General features: G+C 43.9%; 1 protein-coding gene across 1 annotated transcript in view; it reads left to right on the top strand.

Moving 5' to 3' along the window:
• Positions 1–25,334, top strand: part of FBXL17 (F-box and leucine rich repeat protein 17) — a 2,179,700-nt gene that overhangs the window by 1,263,477 nt on the left and 890,889 nt on the right. The window lies entirely within an intron of this gene.

Raw genomic sequence — 25,334 nt, 5'->3', positions numbered from 1 at the left:
GGACGTCCTGGGGTGCCGAGTGTCTCGTCACGTCGACGAGTGGGAACGCATAACAACAGACCAATGGGTTCTGGACACGATTCATCTGGGCCACTCTCTACAGTTCAAGGACAAGCCACCACACATTCCACCGGTGTTCTCGGCTCAGCCCCACCTTCAAATACTACTGCAGGAGGTAGCGGTTATGCTGCAAAAAGGGGCTATAGAACTGGTCCCGGTGGCAGAAAAAGGACAGGGAGTGTACTCACGTTACTTTGTCGTCAAGAAACCAAATGGAAAATGGCATCCCATCTTGGATCTACAAGCGCTCAACAAACTGCTCAAGAATTTAAAATTCAAAATGCTTACGCTCCAGGAGGTGATCCGATCGATACAACCCGGAGATGATTTGTCATCGCTAGACCTTCAGGACGTGTACTTCCATATCCCGATGTGTCGACGACACAAAAGATTTCTGCGGTTCGTCGTCGGACGAACCCACTATCAATTCAGGGTCCTCCCGTTCGGGCTAAAATCATCCCCCAGGACGTTCACCAAATGTCTGGCTCCAATAGCAGCCTGGTTAAGAAAGGAAGGTCACCATGTCTACCCTAATTTGGACGACTGGCTAGTGAGGGGATTGTCTCCGGAAAGGACACAAGAAAGCCTAGATGCCACCATGTCCCTCCTACAACGTTTGGGCTTCGCAGTGAACTTCGACAAGTCCTCATTGAAGCCATCAAGGACCTTAGTCTTTTTGGGGGCAGAGTTCCACACACAATCGGGGCTGGTGAAGCCATCCCTCGAAAGGATTCACAGACTGCAACAAAAGGCATCGGAATGGCAGGTCGGCACCAGAGTGTCAGTGCGAAGGTACATGTCCTTGCTGGGGACCATGTCGTCCTGCATACCCTTGATCGGCAATTGTCGCCTCTCATGAGCCTCTTCAGGAATTCTTGGCGGATCGATGGGCACAGAGTCAAGGGCGCTGGTCGGACAAGTTGACCATCAACGGCCAGCTCGTGCAGGCTCTTCAACGGTGGAGAATTTCCATACATCTGACGAAGGGAATGCCCCTGCTGGAACCTGCGTTCCAGAAGACAGTGGTGACGGATGCTTCTCTAACTGGTTGGGGAGCTCATCTGGAGTCCCTACAGGTTCAGGGTAGTTGGTCATCGGAAGAATCCGCCCTTCACATCAATCTGCTAGAGTTGAGGGCGGTGCGTTGGGCCCTGAAATCCTTTCTACCACAGATAAAGGGCTCAGTGGTGAGAATCATGACAGACCACACGACAACAAAGTTTTATCTACGAAAGCAGGGAGGAACTCGCTCCAGAATCCTGTCGACGGAAGCCCAGGAGATCTGGCATTGGGCCCTCCAACACGACATACATCTGTTGGCGTTCCACTTACCAGGAGTAAAAAATGTGCAAGCAGACGCCCTTAGCAAGGAGATGAACAGTCTACACGAATGGGAACTGAACGACCAACAACTGCACCGTGTCTTCGCGAAATGGGGTCACCCGGCCCTCGATCTCTTTGCAACGAGAGACAACAGGAAATGCTCACAATACGCGAGCAGGTGGCCACAACAAGACTCGCTAGGGGACGCGTTCTCCTTCCCGTGGACGGGCAAGTTTCTGTATGCCTTCCCCCCAATTCCCTCTCATCCGTCGGACTCTGCAATGGATCCACAGATATCCATGTCGGGTGATCCTGGTGGCCCCGTATTGGGCTATACAAGTGTGGTTCTCCGATCTACTTCACCTTTCAGCGGCAGAACCAATGAGGTTCCAGAAGATCCCCAACCTTCTGTCTCAGGAGAAAGGGGTCGTTTGGCATCACGACCCGGACAGCCTCAGTCTGACGGCCTGGCTCCTGATTTCTCAGAGTTTGGCGCGTTAGCGATTCCAGCGGACTGTCGTCGCATTCTGCAAGCTGCAAGGGCACCTTCCACGAACGCTTCAAATTCATACAAATGGAAAAGGTTCTGCATATGGTGCGCAGGTCAACCAGGTTTGGTCCCGCTGACGATCACACCGGAACAGCTCCTACCATACTTGTTGCTCCTGGCTAAAAACGGTTTATCTGTGTCATCCATAGAGGTGCATCTGGCTGCCATCTCGAGATTTACTCGGAAGAGGCATTCAACTCCATTGTTCAGTGACCGCCTAGTTAAACACTTCCTTAAAGGATTGTTTCGAACCTTTCCTCCCACGAAGAAGTTTCCTCCGATCTGGAGTCTAAACCTGGTTCTGGCAGCTCTGATGAAACCCCCTTTTGAACCAATGTCGTCGACATCATTAAAATTTTTGTCTTGGAAATTGGCTTTCCTGGTGGCCATTACTTCTGCTCGACGTCTGTCAGAAATACAAGCTCTAGTGATCGACCCTCCGTATTTGAGGTTTTTCAGTAATAAAGTCGTGCTGGCCACTAACCCGCATTTCATACCTAAAGTGCCTTCCATGTTCCATAAACACGCTTCTATAGTGTTGCCTACATTTTTTCCAACACCGTCTTCAGTGGCAGAGAAGACTCTCCATACATTGGACGTGAAAAGAGCTTTAAAATTTTATCTCCATCTGTCATGCCTGCCAATGGCTTCTCCTCGACCTCTTGTCATTCAGCCCAGCGAACGGCTAGACCGTTCTACACTCGCTGGCGGCTGTTTAATAAACTACCCGGCAAAAGAATACATTGACAGTATTCCGTAAGATTGGTCATGACTTTTACTTTGGTTTCATACCCTCCTTATATTTCACCTTCATTTGCGTAGTGCCTCTTTAAGGACCTTCCGGGATACGTGATAGCCAGCTGACAATGCGTTTGTCATGTGTTACGCGTTGTTCAGCTGACACGTACTTAAACCCGGAAGTTCGGGTGTTCGGCGCTTCAGATCGTTGTTAGTTCTACGCTCCGGAGCCGTTGCTCTTGCTTCTTTCCTTGCTCCTCCACGGATTACTCTGGCTGCTCGACCTCCTATGAGTCGCCGACCTGGCTGCATAACATCGTGGCGGCCACCTGAATATTCCGTACTTTGCAACCTCCTGAAGCGGCTCCTGCAGTCTTCCCCGCGGGGCCATATTCCGCTGTCTTGGCCGCATTTCTCTGTGACTGCATCCTGGCTATTCCAAACTCCTTGCAGCCGCCTATTGTGGTACCTACGGTTCTCTCCGAGGGGCTGCGCTCTATGAGGGCAATTCCTGTAAAGGACTTACCAGCTTGATTTTCGGTTCTCCTCTTCCCACGAACTTCCATAATCACTCCAATCCGTGTCTCTGTTCTTCTCCATCATTCATCAAGTGCACTGAGACATTATGGACGCAATCCTGCGTGCACCATCTCGAATCTAGTGTGGCCCTCGTTTCGTGCGGGTTAGTTTTCCCTACTAACCTTCCTTTCCCTGTCGTTGCTTAGGATTCTTCTATTTGGGATTACTAAAGACTCGACATTACAGGTTGATTGTTCCTACTTACCCCTTCATCTTCAAAGAAAACAGGTCAGTGGTTTTCGAACCGATACATACTGTCATATATTGTTTCCATCAGCTCCTAAAATCATCCTTATCTTTTTCCTAATAGGCTGGTGCATTCCTTTATACTTACTCGCCCTTTCCGCTGATTCCTCCCTTGGGCTGTGTCCTTAACAGTCAAAGAGTGCCGTCAGTTGGAAGGTCGCTATTCACCAGATACGAGGGACATCGAGTCATCTCTGGAAGACTCGACGTGTATCCTTTTGATAAAATCTACCCTACATGTATCCTTTTATGCTGATATTCTGTACTATTGTTGGTTATTTTTAGTTACCAAAACCGTATTCTAACACCATCGCACTCAAAGCTTCAGAGACACGAGACAACTCTTCGTAGCTTATGGTCCTGCGGCTAAGGGTAAAGCGATTTCAAAACAAGGACTATCCAGATGGGTGTCTTCGGCCATTTCTTATTGTCATTCCAAGGCCGGAAAACCACTAGAAAAGCATGCAAGGGCCCATTCGACGAGATCTACATCGTCGTCGACGGCACTGTGGTCCGGAATTCCGCTGGGGGATATCTGCCAGGCGGCTTCCTGGTCGGTACCACACACGTTTATCCGGCATTACTGTCTCGCACAGCAACATGCTGAAGATACACAGATGGGGCGTGCAGTACTACATCACCTGTTCCAATAAGGTAAGCCCCTAGTGGGGGTTACACCGTTTGGCAACTATGCTTTAAAGTGTCGTTTCTTTCACTGTTAACATACTATAATGTAATGTGTTGCCATGGTAAATATGCATTGTGATTATTGTGATGTTGGTTTGCATACACGCCTCCAATGTTTGGGAATACTGCTATACAATCTATTCTAAGCATGTGAATCCATGAAAGATCCAATGCTGGAGAAGGAAATAGTTTCTTACCTGTAACTCCATTTCTCCAGCATTGGTATCTTTCATGGATTCACATGCGCCCGCCTGCCTCCCCTGAGCATGTAAACCAGAAATCCCCCCATACTACTTTGGGGGTCGAAATCTGAGGGAGCCGCGGGGGCGGGGCTATATATATACCTCTACATCCTAGTGGCGCCGACGTGCGTGGCCCAAAACGACGTAGATAGGACACAAAAGTGTCTGAATTTTTCCTATGGAAAATGTTTATATAACTTACCGAGGATTCCCAGCCTGACGGGGAATATTCTAAGCATGTGAATCCATGAAAGATACCAATGCTGGAGAAATGGAGTTACAAGTAAGAAACTATTCGCATCTATTGGTTCATAAGATTTCAGCTCAGCCCTCTTTCCCATCCTTCTGTGCTCTGTTTCCTGTCACATGACAGGGTAAGCACATGTGAGCTGAACACGTTTGGCCATCTTGGATTTTGGCATTTTTCTTTTTTGTTTTTTGTTCAAGCCATCACATAGAGGTGTTAATTCATGGGTTGAAGAGGTCACAGAAACATAGATGTTAAGGTAATTTGCCATCTTCCTCCTCAGGAAATGACTTCATATTTTGGATTTACAATAGTATGATCTTATTACGCATCCTATTTTATTATCATATCACAGCTGCTGGTGATGCTCATGCAAGGTTAGTAAAGCAATTGCTGTGATCAGGCACCAACTACAAACTCGTTGATAATGAATGGAGCCGAGGCCTTCCCCAACCCTTTCAGATGGGGCTTCATAATTTTAATGAGTATGGCTAGCTTTTTTCACCCCGTTGTTTCCGTTGCACGCCCTCCAGCGGGTGGGTTCTTTCTTAGGATTCCTAGCTTCTGCTCTCCAACCATTGATCCGGCTCCTATTGCCTCTAGCCACACCAGCTGATTCAGCTGATGTCTTTTCCCTGTCATTACCTCTTCTATATTCACATACATGAAGAGCCCAGCCAGGGACTGCAGAATACACTTGGGCAGAGTGAAGCCTTAGTGTTCCCTTGACCTCTCCCCCCAACCCCATTTCCTTCTGGTTGGCCTTGTGGGTAAATGACCAAGAACTAAATCGCAATGAGTGGACAGGATGACGCACAGACCATAACCCTCAGTGCTGCGCTACTGTTAAAGGGGTAGTTCACTCAAACATTTTATTGTTTAAAAAGATGGGCCATAATCAAAAATATATATATAAAATATTTTTCAAGGAATATTTTTTTTAAAGGTTCCAATGTAACATTTTTGGGAAATGAGGCTCAAAGTTTTAATAATTGCAGAGCCCAGGAAACTTTAAACGAAAGTACCAGCATTTATGAATACTACGCCGCTCCCCCGCGCTGGGGGAGCCCAGGAGACTTGAAGAAAAGGCACGGCAATTATGCATACACCACACACCTAGCACGGCGTGCGGCTTGGTACTTGTAATTGCCGGGACTTTCGCTTTAAGTCTCTGGGGCTCCCCCAGGACAGGGGTGCCCGGGAGAAGCAGGCAGAAAAAAAAGGGTTGGGGTCAGCACTCACCAGCAGCACAGGGCAGGTTCCTGATGGCATTCTCTGCTGTCAGGCAGTAATGAGAAAAAGCTCCCAGTAGGCGGCTTTTGCTTGATTACTGCTGGAAGAATAGAGTTAACATAAGCACAGGAGGCTCATTCTTTTCACAAAAAGGATGCCTCCTAGTGATTGAAATCTATGACTTTGAGACTCATTTCCCAAAGATTTTACACAGGAACATAAAAAAGAAATGGTGGTTATATATATTTTTTATTATGTCACATCTTTTTAAACAATAACATTTTTGAGTGAACTACCCCTTTAAAACATGCCAACACATGCGCTAGCTTCCCACACCCTGTTCAGTGCTCTGCTGCTCTCACACTAGTCTGGTGCTTTAACCAATAAAATAAAACGAATAGTTAATTCTCTGCCTCATTTGTTTCCAGGTGGGGTTTTTACTGTGGGGAGAAGGGGGCAGGGGGTCCAATCGTCTGCCTATTTTCACTGGAGAGCTCAGAGGTGCATGCTAACCCACCACCCTGTTTAGTTATTTCTCTCCCACCAGGTATTTAAATTTGGACTTCACTGAAGACTTTTAATCATAGTTTTCATTTGTTTGCTTGAAATAGCTGTCATTTCCTTGTGTATTGTAATAAATTATTGTTACTAATTCTGTCCAGCATCTGCTTCTCTGCATAAAAAGCAACGTTCACTAGGGGCCATGGCCATATCAGGGTCCCAGGTGAACTCGCTCATAAAAGAAGGAGGGGCAGTCCAGCGCTGGCACCACATAATTGACAGCCCAGTTGTGCAATCAGTGGAGGTGGAGGAAGGAGCGCATTAGCAGCCTTTGTCTCGCCTTTTGGATCAAGAGGTAGAGGTGGAAGGCTTTGGGAAGTAGCAGCGGCCCACCAGTTTAACATGCCGAGTCGGCATTTACCCGTGCCTCTGAGCCCCCGCCATGAAAGCTGCACTGGCCTCACAACAGTGCAGTCCCTACTCAGTGGGCTGCTGATCAGCAGGACAAAGGCAGCCCTCTGCACGCCAGGCTCACCAGCCATGAAATGTCAGCTAGGCCTTGATCTCCCCCTAGATGCAACGGTGGAGTGCACAAGTGCATCTGCAGCGGCAGGTGAAGTTTTAGAGCCATCTGGACCAGTACACCTGAGTTTTGCCAGTGATCGCTGTGTGCATCAACAGAGCTGGGCTGTTCTGCATCCTACTTGGCAGATGGCCTTTAATGCCCCCCAACGTCATTTTTAATGAGGCAATACTAATGACAGCCTTCATCCGTGGCGTTACATTTCTGTGGGTATATCTGAAGATATGTTAAAAAGCTGCTATGAATACTGCTACCCTAGCTGCCAGTTGACTTCTAATCAAACTTGTGACCCGTCAGTGTCTTAAATATCAAAGGCACGCACAGCAGGGCTTGGTTTCATATGTTGTGTTGTATTGCTGTTTCTTTACAGCACCACACAACGCCACTGTACTATACAAGATCACAATAATATGGAAACCGCTAAGGTGAAAACTGAGACTTCCTCTGCTCACTGTTTTTATGAGCAGTTTAGTGTTTGTGGTTGAAACAGCTAACACCTGCATGTGTTCTGTTTTCTCTTGTAAATATGTTTATGGACTTCAAGAATGTTTTATTCATAACCAAACAGCTGGCATCTAAAGGTGATCTAGCGATCCACATGAACGCGTGACTAAGAGCACATCGCTGCAATGTTTTCAGACACTGCAACTGGATAAGAGGCCGGGCAGCTGCGGAGGGATCACCGCTATAGTGCTGGTCAAGATCTGCTTGCAGGTCACGTGTGCCTCTGGGAAGGACTGCACGAACCAAGAAGAAGAAAAGGAAGCCAGATTGTCCTTAGACGAGGGTATGCACGGGTTATCCAGCGGCCTTGTTGCTTAGTAGTAACCCTGTATTTAGACCCTGTAAAAGCAAATTAATTGATGTGTACTTACTAAAATGCTACTGATTGGTTGATCTTTGTGTCCGATGTGCCAACAAAGTGTCTTGTCGATGGCTTTCTGAACAGTGGCGGCCGCTATTATAGGGCGGCAGGGCGCCGCCCCCCCCTACTTAGGGCCCCCACAAGGTGTGAGTACTTTAACAAATTCAGAAGAAGTTCATAGGTTCTTCTTCTGAATCTGTTTTTAATTTGTACCTCATGGGGGCGCTGTGGTGAGACACTGGCGACTATTAGTATTGTTGCAGCTGGCCCATGAATAGGATTCCTTTTCATGGGCCGGCTGCAACAGCGGGGCGCGTCCCGTTTTGCATTGCTTTTCCTTATAGTAAAGTGCGTGGAGCTCATAGCTCCACGCACTTTACGTAACCCTTTTAAGTAGGATGCTGGTGGGGCGCTTGAGGGGTGGCCCCGCCAGTATCACTATGTGCGCAAAGAGCGCAGTGAAGATCTGTAATCTGCAGGGAGGGAGGGACTCTCCTTCCCTCCCTGCATAGATACAGTAATCTCATTGGCTGTTTGCCAATGGCTGTAAACAGCCAATGAGATTACTAGGTGAGAGCATCCGGGGTTGCACGGATTCATCTGGCAGTGCGAGGCCCGAGCGAGGATTGTATTTGTTGTGTCCACACGCAGCTTTTTCTTTGATTTGGAGCTAGTGTTGACTGCCGGGAGCATTGCACCCGTTTTGTAAGTAGAGACCTCTCATTAACATACATGTGTACAATAAATCCTTGCCTTGCAACCAACCCGCAACTTCTTTTATGTTTTCGCATTCCATTAGCTCATTTTTTGCTCTGTGTGAAAGTGTGATTTGTGCACTAACAGTTTTTAAAAGCGTTAGAAACACTCTCACATTTATCAGAAGTTTCTCTTTTAACCAATGTGAGTTGTGTTAGTGTGTGGAATTTAGCATGCCTCCTTCACAGAAACCTGACCAGTACATTACATGAATGTACAATTTTGAAGTGAAAGTATCAAACCTCGAATTGTTGAACAGTCAAAGGAAACCCGTAAAAAGAGAGCTGAAACAGGTGCACAACCCCTCTGCGTACATGGCGAGCACAGCACGTCAACGCTCAGCAACAGGTGCCTTGTCTTCTCCTCGTTCGCTCTGTGGAAGTGAAGGCTGCTGCATCAGGGGGAGGGATTTAAACTGAAGGAGTTGTGCCCCGCAACTCTAGAGAGGCACCTGATATTATGTCAGCCCCGAGCGACGATTCATGTGTTTGCAGCCCCTGCTGCATTTGTTCCTTCTCGCATTCCCTCAGTACCGGGCTGTTGTGCGGCTTCTGTGACCAGGAACAATCAGCCTGCTGTGTTCCTCTCAAAGGGCACCTCACTGCCACTATGTGTGCAGTACGCCCAAGTGGGCGAAGGTTTACATTTTCTTAATACCCGTTGAAATCTGGTGGGGGTGCGGCCCCACCCAGCACTCCCGGTGACCAAATTGGACAGAATTAAGTTCCTTAACGTGGTAGGAGGTGGTAGTGAAAGGGGCGGGGTAGAAGTTACCTCTTTATATAATGTCTGAAATCACACACTTAAGGACCGCTGTAAAAATGAGCTGTTTACTGTCCCCCTCCTTCTCTTCCAATCATTCCCCTGACATGCAAGTTCTAACCCCATCATCATTTTGGTTGTCTAAAAATGTGTGCATTTAAACGCAATTGCAAACAATTAAATGCTTTACATTTGTTATTGCTGGGCCTTTGTTAATAGTGCAGAGCAGACCCAAGTACCATGTATCCCCTGCGTCCTGACCTGCCTGCCAATGGCCCTGTACCTGAGCCAGGTCAAGTCAACACAGCCCAAAATTTCACAGGGTCTAAAGCTCTGTTTGCCCAGAGATCCACATTTAGACTAGTAAGTGAGTAACTATAATGAAATTGTGCATGAGGGCAATGCTAGAACACTTAGCCCTGGTAGTGTTAAAATAGCATATTTGTCCAGTTGAGACACATTCCACACGGTCCCTAAACAGAACCTCCAGCCTATCGTCCTGAGGTCGATAATTAAGTACCTCTCTGTGGGATAATAGTGTCTTCTGTTATTTCAGTGCTCTGAGACCTATGGGTGTGTAGCACTATATGAGAAATACATTATTATTATTATTACTATTATGGTATGGCTTGATTAAAGTGAGCTGCAAGAGTTCCCATGAGGAGGTGTAGAGGCGAGGAGCGGCAGGAACTGGGTGGGAATGGCCATAGGGATTACCATGGCCATAGGCAGTCAATGGGTGGGTCAAACATAACAGAAAAACTTAACTGTTATGGTTATTTTAACATTTAAGTTGTTCCGTTATTTCTTTTTATAACTGAGGCAACACATTTCGGTGGGGTGGAATGGCTAATCCTTCAAATGAAGGGAGGCTAACTTCAGAGACTTTGGGGAAATGGCAAACTCACTTTTGTGGGGGCAATCTAACTTCTTTTCACATTGTAATGTGATTATTCTGGTGCAGCTAAAATGTAACAAGCAGTTAACGCCCTCTTTCACGCCTGAAACCATTTTCATACTGCTCTGAGCCTATGTTGCCCTTTCTCAGATCAGTCTCTTGCTTTCTCTTGACAGACCATCGAAAACACCTTGCATGAACAAATCCATGTCATATTTTGGTGGGTTTTGGATAGTAAATAGCACATTTTGGAGACTATTTTTTAAAAAGTTTTGCGGGGGTAGAACTCCCACACACCCCCTTTGAGTGGAGTGGGCTTGCACGCTGCGCGCACTTGCTCCCAAATTCACCCTGCAAACTTACCGCCCCTCCCCAGCCGCCACTGTTTCTTAATGTTTCCTCCCATTAGAAAGACCACATTTGTTAAAAGATTTTGCGATGTCTTCAAAGTTTCCGTTGTAGCTGATGGCTTTTTGAGAGAAAATATACTTGAAGAGAAAACATGTATTGTTTACACCTAGATCATTTACTCCAATTGTTCTTTTCGATTTTTACATATGGAGTGGGTACTGTGAAGCCCCCAGCCAAGATGATGGTAGCTCGCTGAAACTCTATGCTCTGGTGAGTGTGAGAGGGTGTGTGGGATAGGCGCCCTCATAAGGGTAAAACCTGATGTACACCAAGGAAAATGGTTCATCTAAAACTATGTCCGCTGATTTGTTTTATATTCTCATTTAGCTGGATATCGTTTTTATAGCCATATTTTGAAGTTATTGTACCAATGCCTGTTATCGATGCACAGTACATAAAAACTTTGAATGTTGATTGCAGTACTCAGAACTTGTATTGGCACCTGTGGGTAAGTATTCTTATTATTCTCTACCTGTGAAAATGTGATTTATTATGTACTTTTTGTTATGACAAAATGTCTCTGTTGTGCTCTACATTGATCTCCAATAACTGTCTATATAAATAAAAAATAAAAAAAAGTTTATCATAAATCCAGACTTCTTTCTACTAGAACTTGTGTTTGGAAGAATGCAATGCGCTTCTTTAGTATTAATTTTGTTTATTCAGTTAACCCCCCCACGGCCTCCTCTGTCAACCTCCATTATTACCTCTCTTCAGCCGGGCTTGGAATGCCATGACATCCTATGGAACAGAATACTACATGGCTTTCCAAGCCAGGTGCAGTGCAGGCCCAGAAAAGAACACATCCTTCCCCTTTTTAGAACACAAAAACAATGTATTACAGTTCCTTATGGCAAATGTGTACATTCTACAACTCAAGATAATTTAGCAACCCTATTTTCGTCCCCCCCAGTGTTTATCTGCATCGAGTGTGCTTGTTTCGGTCAATCTTACAAATTGTATTGGGTTTCTATACTTGGACTCTCCTTTACAGACTTTATAGGACAACTTGATCTTAACTATTGAACCAGATTCAACACCCACATAACCTACAGCCTTACTCCTATGATAATCTCCCTTCATCTTACTTCTCTTCCATCACTTTAGCCCTTGATACCTCTTTACGACACTTCTTTTTCATGCATGATATTTTCTTGCCATTGTGGGCACCTAATACTTATGGGACACCTTCCCCCTCATTAGTTCAAAAGGAGACTTGCTCATAATTGGATGTGCCATTGCCCTGCACGCATGTAGTCTGCCTCTTATACCTGCAGTCACATTGTTGTATTGTATTGTTTATTCATTTATAAAGCGCACCAGGCCCTTAGGCATCTGGGGGCATTACAGGTTTCATAGCATTACAAGTTACATAAGGTACAGGTGCATAGACAGAAAATACATTTACATACATATATGTACATTAGATGCAATAATCACAGTTTCTTGTAATGTAACTGTCCATGGACAGGAATGGTTTACATGTGTGGATTAGTTTGCAGGTGTAGCTAGTGGCCGAAGCTGTAGCGTTGACTTGTTAATTGAGGTTAGGCACAGAGTCCAGATAGAAACCTAATGTCTTTACTTCCTTGGAGACTTTGATCTTAATTCCATCAATTATGAAGGGGTTGTATTGGGGAGAGGGTTTATTCAGTCTGTTAGTTGACTCAACGATTAAGAGCTCCATCTTTTCGTCATTGAGGCATAATCCATGGGTGACCATCTATGTTTGTATGATTAAGTACATTTTATTGATCAAGGCTACATCTTTGTCATAGTCTCCTTGGATAGGGATGAGAATCTGGGTGTCATCCGCATAGTTGGTGTATGAGACACCCAGATTGTCAAGGATAACGAAAAGTGGCTTGGTAAATATATTACACATGGTTGGAGAGAGACGTGTCTCCACATGTAATAGGTACTGGGTCTGCAGTGGCAGAGGGTGAGAATACTCTCATGGATCTGTTATCCAGAAAAGAGCTTTTCCATGTAGTAGCTTCCTCGGAGAAATGTGTGGCTGATTTTAGATGGTTGCACAAGACTTTGTGGTCGACCAGGTCGAACGCGGCGGTTAAGTCCAGAAGGAGGAGAATGCATGCTTCTCCTTTGTCCTTTCTGTCATCCAGTTGGTTCTTCAGGTCAATAAGGGCGGTTTCTGTCCTCTGTCTAGGTCTGACGCCTGATTGGCGGGTGCCTAATAAGTTGTTAATCTCAAGTAAGACTGATTCTGGAGATAAGCAGCCTTATCAAGGATTTTAAAGAGGAACGGTACAGTTGATTGGCCTGTAATTCATGGGAATGCTGGGGTCTAAGTCTGTTTTTTAGTAGAGGTAGTACCGAGGCGTCTTTAAGATTGGTAGGGACAGAACATGATTTGAAGGAGGAGTTGATGAATGTGGTTATGAAGGGAGCTAGGTCTTTGACAGAGTCTTTGATAATAGGTGCTGGGCAAGTGTCTCCAAGTCACCTATATAGTTTGAGAGAGGTGATGACATTTTCTGCCTCGTTTGTGGAGATGGATTTGAATTTGAATTGGTGACAGGGTTTGATTTGTTTGTAGGCGATTTCGTGTTGTATGGCTTCTTGAGTGTGTAAGTCAATCTTGTGTAATGTAGTTTTCTTGGCTACAATTGTTTTTTGTAATGTGGATATTTTGTTACACAGTGCATCCTGGATATCAGTACACCAAGTTTTGTTTTTGATTCATGAGTCGTTGGGAGTGACAGGGGATTCTAATTCCCTTAGGATGGAGAAGATATCTCTGGTTCTCAAGCTGGCTTTTTTAATTCTTTTGTTTAATGTATCTTTTTTTAGTTTGATTTCCTTTTTGTACCTATCTACTAGGGAGGTGAGAATTCTTGTTGTGATCAGGTTATTTTTCCATCTGGCTTCAGCACGTCTTTTCCCGTTGCACAGATCTTTCATGCTGGGATCAAACCAGGAGTTCAAGTGAGCTATAGGTTTCTCTTTGCTGAGTTTAAGCGGTACAATGGAATAAATAGCAACATTGATGGTCTTATTATATAGGTCAACCATGTCTGTTGGGTCAGAGGGTAGGTTAACTTAGTTAGTGATAGATTGGATCAAAGGTAGGAAGTTGGATACTGTTATGCTTTTTTTTATTTCTTGTTAGGCCGGGGTTGGGCCATAGGCCTGGGCGAATTAATTCGAAGACTATCTTGAATGAGATCAGGTGGTGGTCTGTTCACACACATGGTTCAGTAGTCGGTATGCAAGAGCTTGTGGGATGTTGTGACCCACTGGCTCTGCCCTGCAACATCACTGTGTGTTGCTTTCATCAAAAAACAGAATGGCAACCGGAAAGCCTTATGGGCGCTAAAAATCTTTGAGAAGTGCGCAGGGAAACCTGAAAAAATAGGCCGCCAATCTATTTTGCCTATGTCAGTGGTAAAACAGGAGACCACACTGCCAAAACCTATCATTGTTCTGCCCACAGAGTGGAATAAAACTGCTTGAAAAGGCAGTGCTGCATTGCAAGGAAAATCCAGAAGTGTTTAAAATCCGCTTTTCCTTGGCTGATTGAAAGTGCAAAATCATGGTTCCCAAACAGCAGAGATGATCCAACATCCTTCACCATCACCTTATTTAAGGAATCCCCATAAGCACAATGTCAGGAGAAACACATTATCATCATAAAAAAATCCACATTCAAAAGGTGCTTGCATGGGAAAAATATGTCAGAAATGGGCGCAGTACCGTCGCTCGCCTGCGTCCTAGCTGTCATTACTTATACTGTCAGTTTAAAACTTGTGACATAAAATCAAATTGTAGAAAAGAGGAGACTTGCCATCAATAGCAATATGGGTTGCTACAATTCAATCTCTGTTTTAAAAAGAGTGGAATGAAGAGATCTATGTGTATATTTGTAGAAAATGTAAATTGTAGAAAAGCTTTAGAAAAGCCCATTTTTAAACAGTGTTTTAAAGTGAAATAATGTCAGCCACACTGAACTTCAAAGACATTCCACAGCTGCTCCCAAACATAGGAATCTTCGCTCCTGCTCTCTGCTTAGGAACTGGCATTGAGGTGTTAATGGAAGTGGGAGGAGACTTTGGCCTGTTGCTCTGAGTAGGGACAAAAGGCTCCCTTGACTGAAAGGAAATGCAAATTCGGGTGTCGCCAGAAACCAACTGCCAAAGGAAGAGAGGCTCAGGTTGCTCTGGCCCAGCCAAACCTTGGAGGCGGAGCTAGACTGATATGTGTATCTGGAATTCAAGGAAATATCTTTTTGGAAAAAGACTCATAGAAAACTGTGAACAATTTGGAAAAATCTGTATTTTATAGATTGTTAATACGAAAATTATGCTCACAGTTTAAAACTACTCTGAGCCCTGTGCAATATTCAGAGACAGGACTATTAAAATGTTGATATTGTAGCAATTGTGATCATGCTAGGAATATGAAAATTTACAGGATGATGCCCAGATGTCATGGAAAAATGTGTACAGATCTGACACTGGGTAACCAACCAAAAGCACGGAAAACTGTCAGTTTTGAACCAAAGCTCTCAAGAAAATGGGACTTGGACAGATACATGTTTTATTAAATATGTGATGTGACTATGTATTATTAGCAAGTTGGTGATATTGTAGATATGCTTTCTATGAAAAATAGATTTTCTGTGTAGAAACAAAGGGGAGGTTTTTCCCTGGATTGCAAATTGCAGCATCACTATGACACTAGGTTTCCTTCTCAAATCAGGAGAGAGGGAATACTCTGACCAATCGGATTCCTAGAGGGTGGGCTTAGTATAATCAGCCTATCCACCGCTTTGGGAAATAGATAAATAGGGACTGTTTAGGACCTAGAGACAGAGATTCACCCATCAACAGATTTACAGGTGAAGCGCTCTGGAGGAGAACCCAGATCCAGACTCCAGAACTCTGAAAGCAGAAGGCCAAATTCCAAAGCTGAACCTTTCTCAGCTGGCCTTTAAAATCTTGCAACCTGATTTTAATCCCAAAATTCCAAGGGGCACATCAAAAATTGAACAGCCTGGCTGTGCTGTTTTCTGCTTCTTGCCAAAAACTCTTGCCAGAACCCAGAGATCCAAACCAGTAGGGCAGAGCTGAAACCAGATAGCTGTAAACTCCAGAACCAACCAGACGGGCCTATTCCAAAACCATAGTTGTGAGTATTTAGCATAGAATTGTCCATAGCCAATCTCTTATCCTTAAGTAAGCCTATCCAACCCATTCCAACATATCCAGAACTGCATTGTAGAATCTCTTTTGTCTTTTCTTGAATCTTTCCCTCATCCATATAGTCCTTTGTTCATTGTAGTGATAATATCATCTTTGCTCTAAAATATTTTGCTGAAGAAAGACCAGTGTCTTGGTGGGCAAAAGTCAGAGCGGAGGCGCCCTGTTCTGGTGGCTGTACCGTTGGGTATCTTGCATCTTCATAGTCTCCTTAGTGCCTAGAAAATTATTGTTTGTAATATTCAAAAGCGCATCTTTCATTTGAAAACCTTGACTCTTTTGAGAAAAATCGACCTCTATACTAAAACCTCTCTAACTTTTGAACCGTACATGCTAGAAACGAAATTTAAATGTCAAATTGAAGCTAACATCCTCAGCTTCCAAACAAACCAACTCCTTAAAGTTTTTCTGTAATCGCGTTTCCCGCACGCTGAAAAGTTTGCCGCGATTCTGCATTTGGCTCAATTTCAACACATTTAAAATAGCTATTTCTTGCATTCCACCTCTGAATTCAGTTTCCTGTCTGCCAGTTATCCAACCATCATTGCTAGTGTCTACCTGAAGCTATCCAAAACTGCTCCCACTACTTTTGAATCCCCTTTAGAGAATTTAATCCATTTTTAGCATTTTTCCCATTCATTCCAAATCGCATTCAAAAGCAATTGACCTGTTTTGAAATCATTCCTGTTTCTCTCTAAGTTTGCTGGGGGGAATTGGGATTGAAACTGCATTTGTTGAGTGTTTATTCCTGAAACCTGTTTTCTCTCCTTCCGTCTCTATATTGCATATTAGGGTGGATTGAGTAGTATCAGGTTTTATTTCTGTGCTGCATTAATTTCCTATCATTGCATTTCATTGAACCCACAAAAAGTTTATTCTATGCTACATTATTCTTCTCATCCATACTCCTATTGATTAAAGAGATTGTTGATTGTAATATCACCCATCGGTGATCATTGTATAAATATTAATAGTGTGATATCTAGATATTGTTCAAATTCATAAAAGTGTGATATATATCTTGTTCAAATCCATCAAATAAATCTTTTAACTTTGCAAAACAACCTACTTCTTGGTTCAGTGATACCGGGGTGTGGGGGGGATTCAAAGAGAGGGGCATGATATAAGGGTACAGATATAAAAGAACTTTAGACATAAAATATATATAATTAAGGGTTTCAGCTGGGCATCACATGCTAGCCATTGATTTAGGTGGAGTGCTGGGTTGAAACCACTTACAATATGCAGTTGATATCTGCGATCCACTCCAAAGTACAACCTTTTATGTGTGTAGGTCCATTATTCCTGAGGGTGAAGCCTGCTTCTGTGATGGTATTAGCTAGAATGGTGGCATTGCCATCACTGGGGTAATTCAAGCTTAGGTTAAAGTCTCCAAGTAGGATAGTTTGGGACCCTGGTTTGGTGTTAGTATTAAGGAGGGTCGTTATGTCTTCTTCAAAAGTCCCTAGAGGGCCAGGGGGTCTGTACACAAGGTGCATGGAGATAGTGCTAGAGGCAGATAAAGGTAGTTTGACTGTGAGTAGTTCAGCAGAGAACAGAGGCATGAATTATGTTAATCTAATGTCTAAGTTAGATTTACAGATGAATGCTATGCCTCCCCCTTTAGATGTTTTTCTATCTCGTCTGATGATGGTTACGTTTTCTGGGACAGCTAGGGAAAGGGTAGGTCCTGCTGCTTTGTGGAGCCATGTCTCTGTGACAGCAAATAAATCAAGCTGGTTAGTTTTAATGTCAGCGATTTCTGTGGCATGGGCTACAAGAGATCTGGAGTTGATGAGAGCACCAATAATTTTGGGTGATTCCTTAATCCTATTCTTATTTGGACCCTTGTGGATAGGAGATGAGTGGCCAGGCTCCTGAATCAACTTAGTATTGTGGTTGATGGTGCAAGGCCTGGGCGTTAGGTGGGTGTTCCCACTTCAGTTTGAAGAAGGATTGATAAGTCTGGAGCCTAGTCTAAGATTTCTCCAGTTGGTGGACCAAGGCTGGTTAGATTTAGGCTTACTTGCGAAACGCTGAATCCATTGGGCTGGCATTATTAGCTTTGAGGTGAGTTGTGTGTCTTCACTAGTTGAGAGTATTTGCTGTTGTCTAGGAAGGGTAGGCGGCAAGAAGTAGGTAGGCTTGATTAGGTTAGATGGTGGTAGAGGTTTTCGCAATGAGGGGCAGCGGAGTGTCATATTGACCCTGGTAATGCTAGTATCCTGAACAGAGGATGGTAAGGCAGACGTGAGTGATTTGGGCGTTGGAAGAATAAAGGTACTTAAGATGCAGCTAAGCCTTAAGTAGGTAATGGGCTTTGTTAGGACTTGATGAGGTTACACGGGTAGCGTACGATTTTAGGAAAGGGTGCCAAGGTTAGACTGATAAATCCTAGGTATAGCAGCTTTACATACCATATTAATGTCGCTGTCCTTAATACGAGGAATTGCTATAGGTATGAACCTAGTTGTTGTAACAGGCCATTGGTGGCACGCAGCAGTACAGCGTAGGAAAGTGGCTAACGCATGTGTACACAGCACTGAAAGGTAGGAACTGGCACGTCTGAGACAATAGAGCAGTGTGACACAAACTCAGATGGTGGCAGCCGCTGGGCGCAGACTATGCTTCTATATGCTGCAATGGGTGAAGGATAGTTTTTGTGGGAGAAGTACACATTTTGGGCATTATGAATATCAGAAAAACATTGCAGTTCGGCTATACACATGTAGTAAGATATGACGACAGTGCATCATAGGCTGTTAAATATAATAAATGTGCAGTAGAACAACGTAATCTAAATGTCTGCAAGCAATGAGTAGGCAACAGTAGAAATACATTTGTTACTATAGCTAGATGAACAGTTAGTATAGTGCAAGAAACAATATTTCAGCCATAAGATAAAGCACGATAATGCACCGTACCGGATGCGCTACATTCTTATTCAATATGTAGACTCAGGGCCAATGCCTTGTGGGGAGGTAGGTACGAGCTTTGAAGGGAAGCAGAAAAAAGCTTGTTGTTTGCGGGTGGGAGGTTCATCAAAGTAAACATGCAAACTGAAAAAGTTGCCTTGGTGCGGCCTTGGGCGAACAAGAGGAGTTACTGGAAATTGTCATCAAATTACTTACAGTTCTTTAGTAGGTTGGGCAGGGTGCCTGGCCGACAGCACGACCGGCTTACACAGGCTAATACAGGTTCTGGCCTTAAATGGAGGGCCTTGGAAGAGGAGGGCCGGCTTTGCATCTAACCTTGAGCCTTTACACAATTGTATTGTAACTGTATTGAACCGCTCTACCAAGCCATTTGCTTGTGGTTTATATAACGGTGTTACATGTTTGATGTTATTCACCTTTAAAAAATTCCAACATCTAAATGAGAGCAAATTGTGTTCCATCCTCAGTCACAATCGCCCATGTCATGCCTTCCTCGTCAAACATTTATTGCAAAAACATAATCATTAGTTCTGTTGTTCCGCCTCAGGCCATAGACTATAATAATCCATTAACACCAGTCCATATTTTGTATTCCTGTCCCATGAAATAGTCATGTTATATCCATAGCTACATTTTCCCACGGTTTCTTAGAAGATTTAGCAATCACCAACTGTGGTGTCTTGGTTACCAAAACATTATAACTCATTGAACATTGCATTGTTGGCATTATCTAACTAACTTGTCTCCCTGTCCATTCCTGGCCACTAAAGGTTGTCTTTGACCAACCCCTTGGTTCATGTGGTGGCTACATGCCTTATGTGCACATTTTCAATTATCTGACCTCTAACGCAGGCGTAATGCATTTCTCTCTTCTCCTAACACTCCGTTCTCCATTGTTCTCTCCTCTGCAACTTTTCTATAAGGCTTCACTGCCTCCTCTTGAATTTTGGCTTATGGCCACCCTTCATTGATATATTTGCTTACGCTTTGCTACACTTGATCATTTTCCTGGGTCGCTTTCCAACTCTCTCTGCATATGGCATGTCCAGCTACGACACAAACATCTGCAATTGATGTCTCCAAAACTCTCTACTTGCTTCTTTGCTCTTCATTGGGTACTGCCAGCCGAGATAAACAATCAGCTACCTTATTACGTTGACACTCCTTTTACTACATTCTATTCAATTCATCTAGAGGCTATGCAATGCAATCTAGGTGATGATTGAGGTTCCTGGATTCAAAGCTCCCTGTGTATTCTCTTCCCCATTTCTTTAATTGTGTGAGGACAGCTACTAAACCCTTCCCACTGTCATCTAATAACTGAGCTCTTAGCTGTATCAAATGGCTTCAGGGGGCACACCCTCACTATGCTATCGTTGACTTTTTGAAATGCCACTTGTTCATCTTCCCACTTAAATTTCTCTCCCTTTCTTAATAACTTTCGGAGAGGTTCGACTATGCTCAAAAGTCCCTGGATACATGTTATGTAGTGCTATTCTCTCTCTTCAGTCGTGCTTGGCAGGCCATGACCACACATGCAACAGATGACTCGTGGCATTCCAAGCCAGCTGCATTGCTGGTCCAGAATATAGCAGAACACCCATGCCTTTGCTGCCTTTAGGCTAAGGTTCTCTGTGACTTTGCTTTGGACGCTCTCAAATTTTATTTGGATAGGTTTGACTATTGATTCTAGACCATCATACATTGGTGATGGTTTCAGCACATTAACAGGACATGGTCTATGGTCCTATATGTATTTATTTGCTAGGATTTTTTATTAATGCCCCTGCGATGTTCTGCCCAACATAACAATCAAAATGCGTTACATTTCTTGCCTGTATATAGGATGAGAGATTAAAATGTTGGATCAAGTTACCTGATAACTTGTAGAAGGTTTCAGGGATTCTCTTTCATTTCCCTGAGAGATTATATAATATGCTTCCGACGTTGCCTTTATTAAAAACTGAGTAAAGATCCACATCCGTTGATCAGTTGTACATTGTGCTTTCTTGCACAGCTACATTTGCCAACATATTTAATACAACTTTAATCAAAACATTCCTCAATTCTCGTGTTTAATTTTCGCAAAGCAATTTCTTCTGGACGCCTCTGAAACACTAGCATCCCATACCTTTTGGTAAATCAACTTCTCTTTGGGCTTTATTGGTTTTCATTATCTCTTCTTAGTCCAGAGGGCTCCAAATTTTGAAGGAGTATTTTCCGCCGTGTCATTTGAATTTGGGAGTAAAATGACGTTTAGGTATTAAAAACGTAATTCCCTTTTCCAATGGGGAGTGAGGGCTGCAAGTGAATTAAGGGGGGAGGTTGTTAAAATATGCCTGACCCAAACCCTAAAGAGATGCGTCTATTGCATAATGAATAATGCCATCAATACCTAGAGGAATGAGGTCTATCATGATGACTCCCATCCCCAATTTGCAGGTATGCAAACAGAAGCAACACAGCATTCTGTATCAATGCAATAACAGCCAAACCATGTCAATCCTCCTAAACACAAAGCGACAGACCCAGCACACCATCCTTAGCCTTGTGGGTACATCACTGAAGTTTTGATTGCCAGAAATGCTTTCGAATCTCCTCTGTCCTCCAGCGCTTAGTCATTGAAGCTTCACCCTGCTCCAGAAATAAATAGATATGCTTGCTGTCCAGCTCCCTGGACCAAATGTCACCATTTTTTTAATCAAACGTTCCTCCGGGGCTTGAGGACTACTTACTGTCCTTCCAGCTGGCAGAAACTGAATCGTACAATGGAAAATTCCCTCTGAAAAGGTAGCCTATAGGCCCATTGAATCTGGAAAGCTTTACCATTGCCTTGTTTTATGATTCAACAGGGACACCAGTGAAAGCATACTCTTTACCAGGCATACAGGCCTCCTGACATTTGCTTGTCACTTTTGATTTTTGGCAGCCTCTTGTCCAAAAGGACAACTCTTTCAGCCACACCAACTCTGTGTTGCATTTGGGTGACAAATTCCCTTCCGCTCCAGTCAACCTGGTCCCCTCTTTCACAAGCCCAAACTCCATCTATTCGCATTTGCCCACACGACCCACCATACGTGCCTCAATGATGTTGCTGTTGTTTGCCCTTTATTTGCCGAGGATTGCAGTGTGGAAATGGCTGACATAACCTCCCTTGGGTGTGCCACTCCACCATCTGCAGTGCTGGGGGAAATCGCCGTTTTCCTGCATGGCTGTCGTGCAGGTGGATATGGTGACACCTCCCAAATGCTGTTTACTGCTCCTCTTGGTCTCTCGGCTTCCCCAAAGACTTTGTGGGTGGAGGATGTTTCAGTTCAGGCAAGCCGGCATCCTCAGGAATTGTGGCTGTTTGTGCAGACCCTGTGGGAGGCAACGGGGCTCCCAAAGTTGGCGTCATCGGGCTTGAGACAACTCTCACCTTTACTGAGAGCACACACCTTCTAGTACCATGGAAACTGTACTTGGTGTGCGTATAGTGAGTTCTGGAAGCATGGCAACTCTGCTTTCCCATCAATATTGCACCCTGATACAATATTGTTGGCCTGTTCTTGGCTAATGTGTTCATAAATCTGGTTAGTAAAATTCACCTCCACTGCAAAAGTTAACATAAATATCAGGAAATGGGTGGATGAGTTTAAGGATTATTGCGTTGCACCCAATATCCGCCCCATGGTTTTGTTCTGAATGAAATAAGCTGAAAGCGTGTGAAATGTGCTTTCTGTAAACGCTTGAATATGGTTTCATATGCTTGTATTTGGGTATATGCATTTTAATCTGTAACAGTTGTTTTAATCTGTTGCCTGTGCCGATTACGATTTGAGACGTGATATGATCGTTTTATAACATTTATATGTAGTGATTTTGTATGTTTGTGTAAGTCTAATTACTTTAACCAAATCACAATAATTAAAAAAACTTTTTTTTAAAAAAATGTCCTTTCTGTAAACGCAATCAGAAATTGACATTTTGGAGCGCACGCTTTGAATTCTGTCGGTTTTACGGTGTAATCTCTGATCCAAAGCATATATTTTAACCAAGTTTATTCCGTTTAAATTGCGAGTAAGTTTTAATTTGGTAGTGTTTTGTTTTGATGGTTAAGAAGCAAATTGCAGTACGGATTAGAAGCATTCGAGCGGCTCCCACTCCCATTGTTGGCCGGGCCGCCTGGTTTTATTGGTGCTGTGTGGTAGCAGCACGCGATAGATTGAGCTCCTAGCAGGGCCTTGAATCTAAGCTTTATCTACACCGGACATAGATCACCTTCATAGGCCCTACACTGTACGGAGCCAGAGAGAGGACAATTTATGGCCCTTCGGCAGATAGGGTAGACAATTTATGACCACCCTTAGACTCTTAAGGGAGAATATTTATAAACACGTTTTATTTCCAACTGAAAATTTAGCAGAGGCAGCCCATAAACTACACTTCAGACTGTTCTTTAATCAGGAAACAGATCACCAGTTAGAACAGTAATATGGTTATATTTTCCGTGGACACATCTCGTATAGTATTTCATACTCGTCACCTGAAGTTTTCAGGCCACAACAAAACAGAGCCGACTTTTTTCATTAGTGACTTTTTTGATATTTTTTTTTCTTCGCAATTCTGTGTATTTCAAGGAGTCGATAAAATGTGTATGCTCACATGAAAAGCTTTATTTTACTTGTAAGTAGTGGCTTGCACGTGTTATACTATATTACTGTAACTTCCGAGATCTGCATGGGAGTACCCTACCCACATAATTGGAAATAAAACGACAGTGACCCAGTTCTAAATGTGCAGACGTTTACTGTCGCCTGTTTAACAATTCTTCTCACCTCATTCCTCCTGCGTCATTTCATGGAGGCATGGCCTGTGGAATTATTTATTTTAAAATGTTTTTCTTAGCATTTATATAAGAACAGTTACATATGGATCAATTCTGTCTCATTTGACCGTACATACCAATGCACGAATAGTGACTTGTAATTAACAACAAAATAACACAATAACAAAACAGAAAACGTCTTCACTTGTCAAGCAACATATTGTTTCAAGCATCATTTCCCTTTTATAGGTGAACAGGGTTCCTTGTGAGGCAAATATGGGCTCCTGGCGAGGAGTGGACCCCGGGTTATCACCAACTATGTGCTGCTTTCATCAGTGTTAGGTGTCCCTAAGAAGCCAGTGTGTATTCTTGGGGGTTTATCGTCGGATGACGATAAACACATTCATCTCTGACCTGGCTACCCCTTCACCTCATACTCTGGTCTCTGCCCAGCGCACAGATTCTTTGTGCCAGCGTACATACTGCAGTCCTCCAGCTGATTTCCAAGCCATTGCAATGGATCTGTTGGCCAGTAGGCACGCCATGTCCATGAACTTGACCACGTGCTTGAATTTGCTGATTCTGGGGTGTGCGCCTAGCAAGCATTCCTTCAGCGTCCAATCATATCTTACTATTCCAGACTTCCTGCAGGCCTCTTCTATCCATGCCCAGAACCGCTGTACCTGTACACATCCCCAGAATATGTGTATCAGCCCTGCTTCCACCAGTCCGCACCAGGGGCATAGTGGCCGTGTTATTGCTGAATTTGGCTATTCTGTGTGATGGCCTGTGGAATTATACAATAAAACAGTAGCAGCCGCTTTTGCAGCTGTGCACAGGGATTCGTGGCGTGAAAGTAGCTGCTGTTGGGGTGGACTGTCCTTTGGGGAACCCGGGAGATTTCCCAGTAGGTCTCTACACCCCGGGTCTCTCTTGTGTGGTAACTTATTTTATTTCCACATTTTCTCATAGGAAAAGGGCTGAGCTTGCAGACAATGTGTACAATGTGGGCACTTTAAACTTTATTTCCAGGGCCCCTTTTTGTTCCAAGTGCACTGCTGCGTGCTTACTGATATTCCAAGCGCAAAGCTTAACATTGTAAAGACCGGTTTTTGTCGGGCAAAGATTTGGAGATGGGTAACGCAGCAATGGCATGCACTACAGACAGCATTTAACGATATGTGTATCGTGTAAAACATGCAGCATGCGTTTACACATAACTACATAAATGCCAACACATTTATGCGGTCTGAAGCAAATCCTGCCTGTCAGAGTCAATCTGATATGTGACCTCAAATACAGGCCTGCTATTGCTTAATTTGCGAAACTGTGCATACGTTTCACTTAGGGGGGGCAGGGTGTGCTAGATGAGATACCCTACTTGCACATGTGATCATTGCTAACATGCTTTCTTTACTAAAAATCATACATGTACCCAGCAATGTAGAAGAAGAAGAATGTGAAGCTTTTACTGAACTGCATTTACTTAGGAGAGAGGATTTTGAAAAGGTGAAATTAGGACTGCAGCCTTGAACACGCCATCACTGACGTCGTTACACGTACATTTATCCGACGTGCACATTTCTTTCCCACACTAAACGTTTGGGTCCATTGGGTAGGTAGTTCGTGGTTATACACGTCGTGTAGGCAGGGGAGCATTGTTTACTTCTTGCATTCTTTTGCCTGTC

Source organism: Ambystoma mexicanum, chromosome 6p, assembly GCF_040938575.1.
Source record: "Ambystoma mexicanum isolate Mex_15411 chromosome 6p, UKY_AmexF1_1, whole genome shotgun sequence".
NCBI lineage: Eukaryota > Metazoa > Chordata > Amphibia > Caudata > Ambystomatidae > Ambystoma > Ambystoma mexicanum.
Note: the sequence above shows the minus strand (reverse complement) of the source record. Positions and strands in the feature narration are given on the sequence as shown.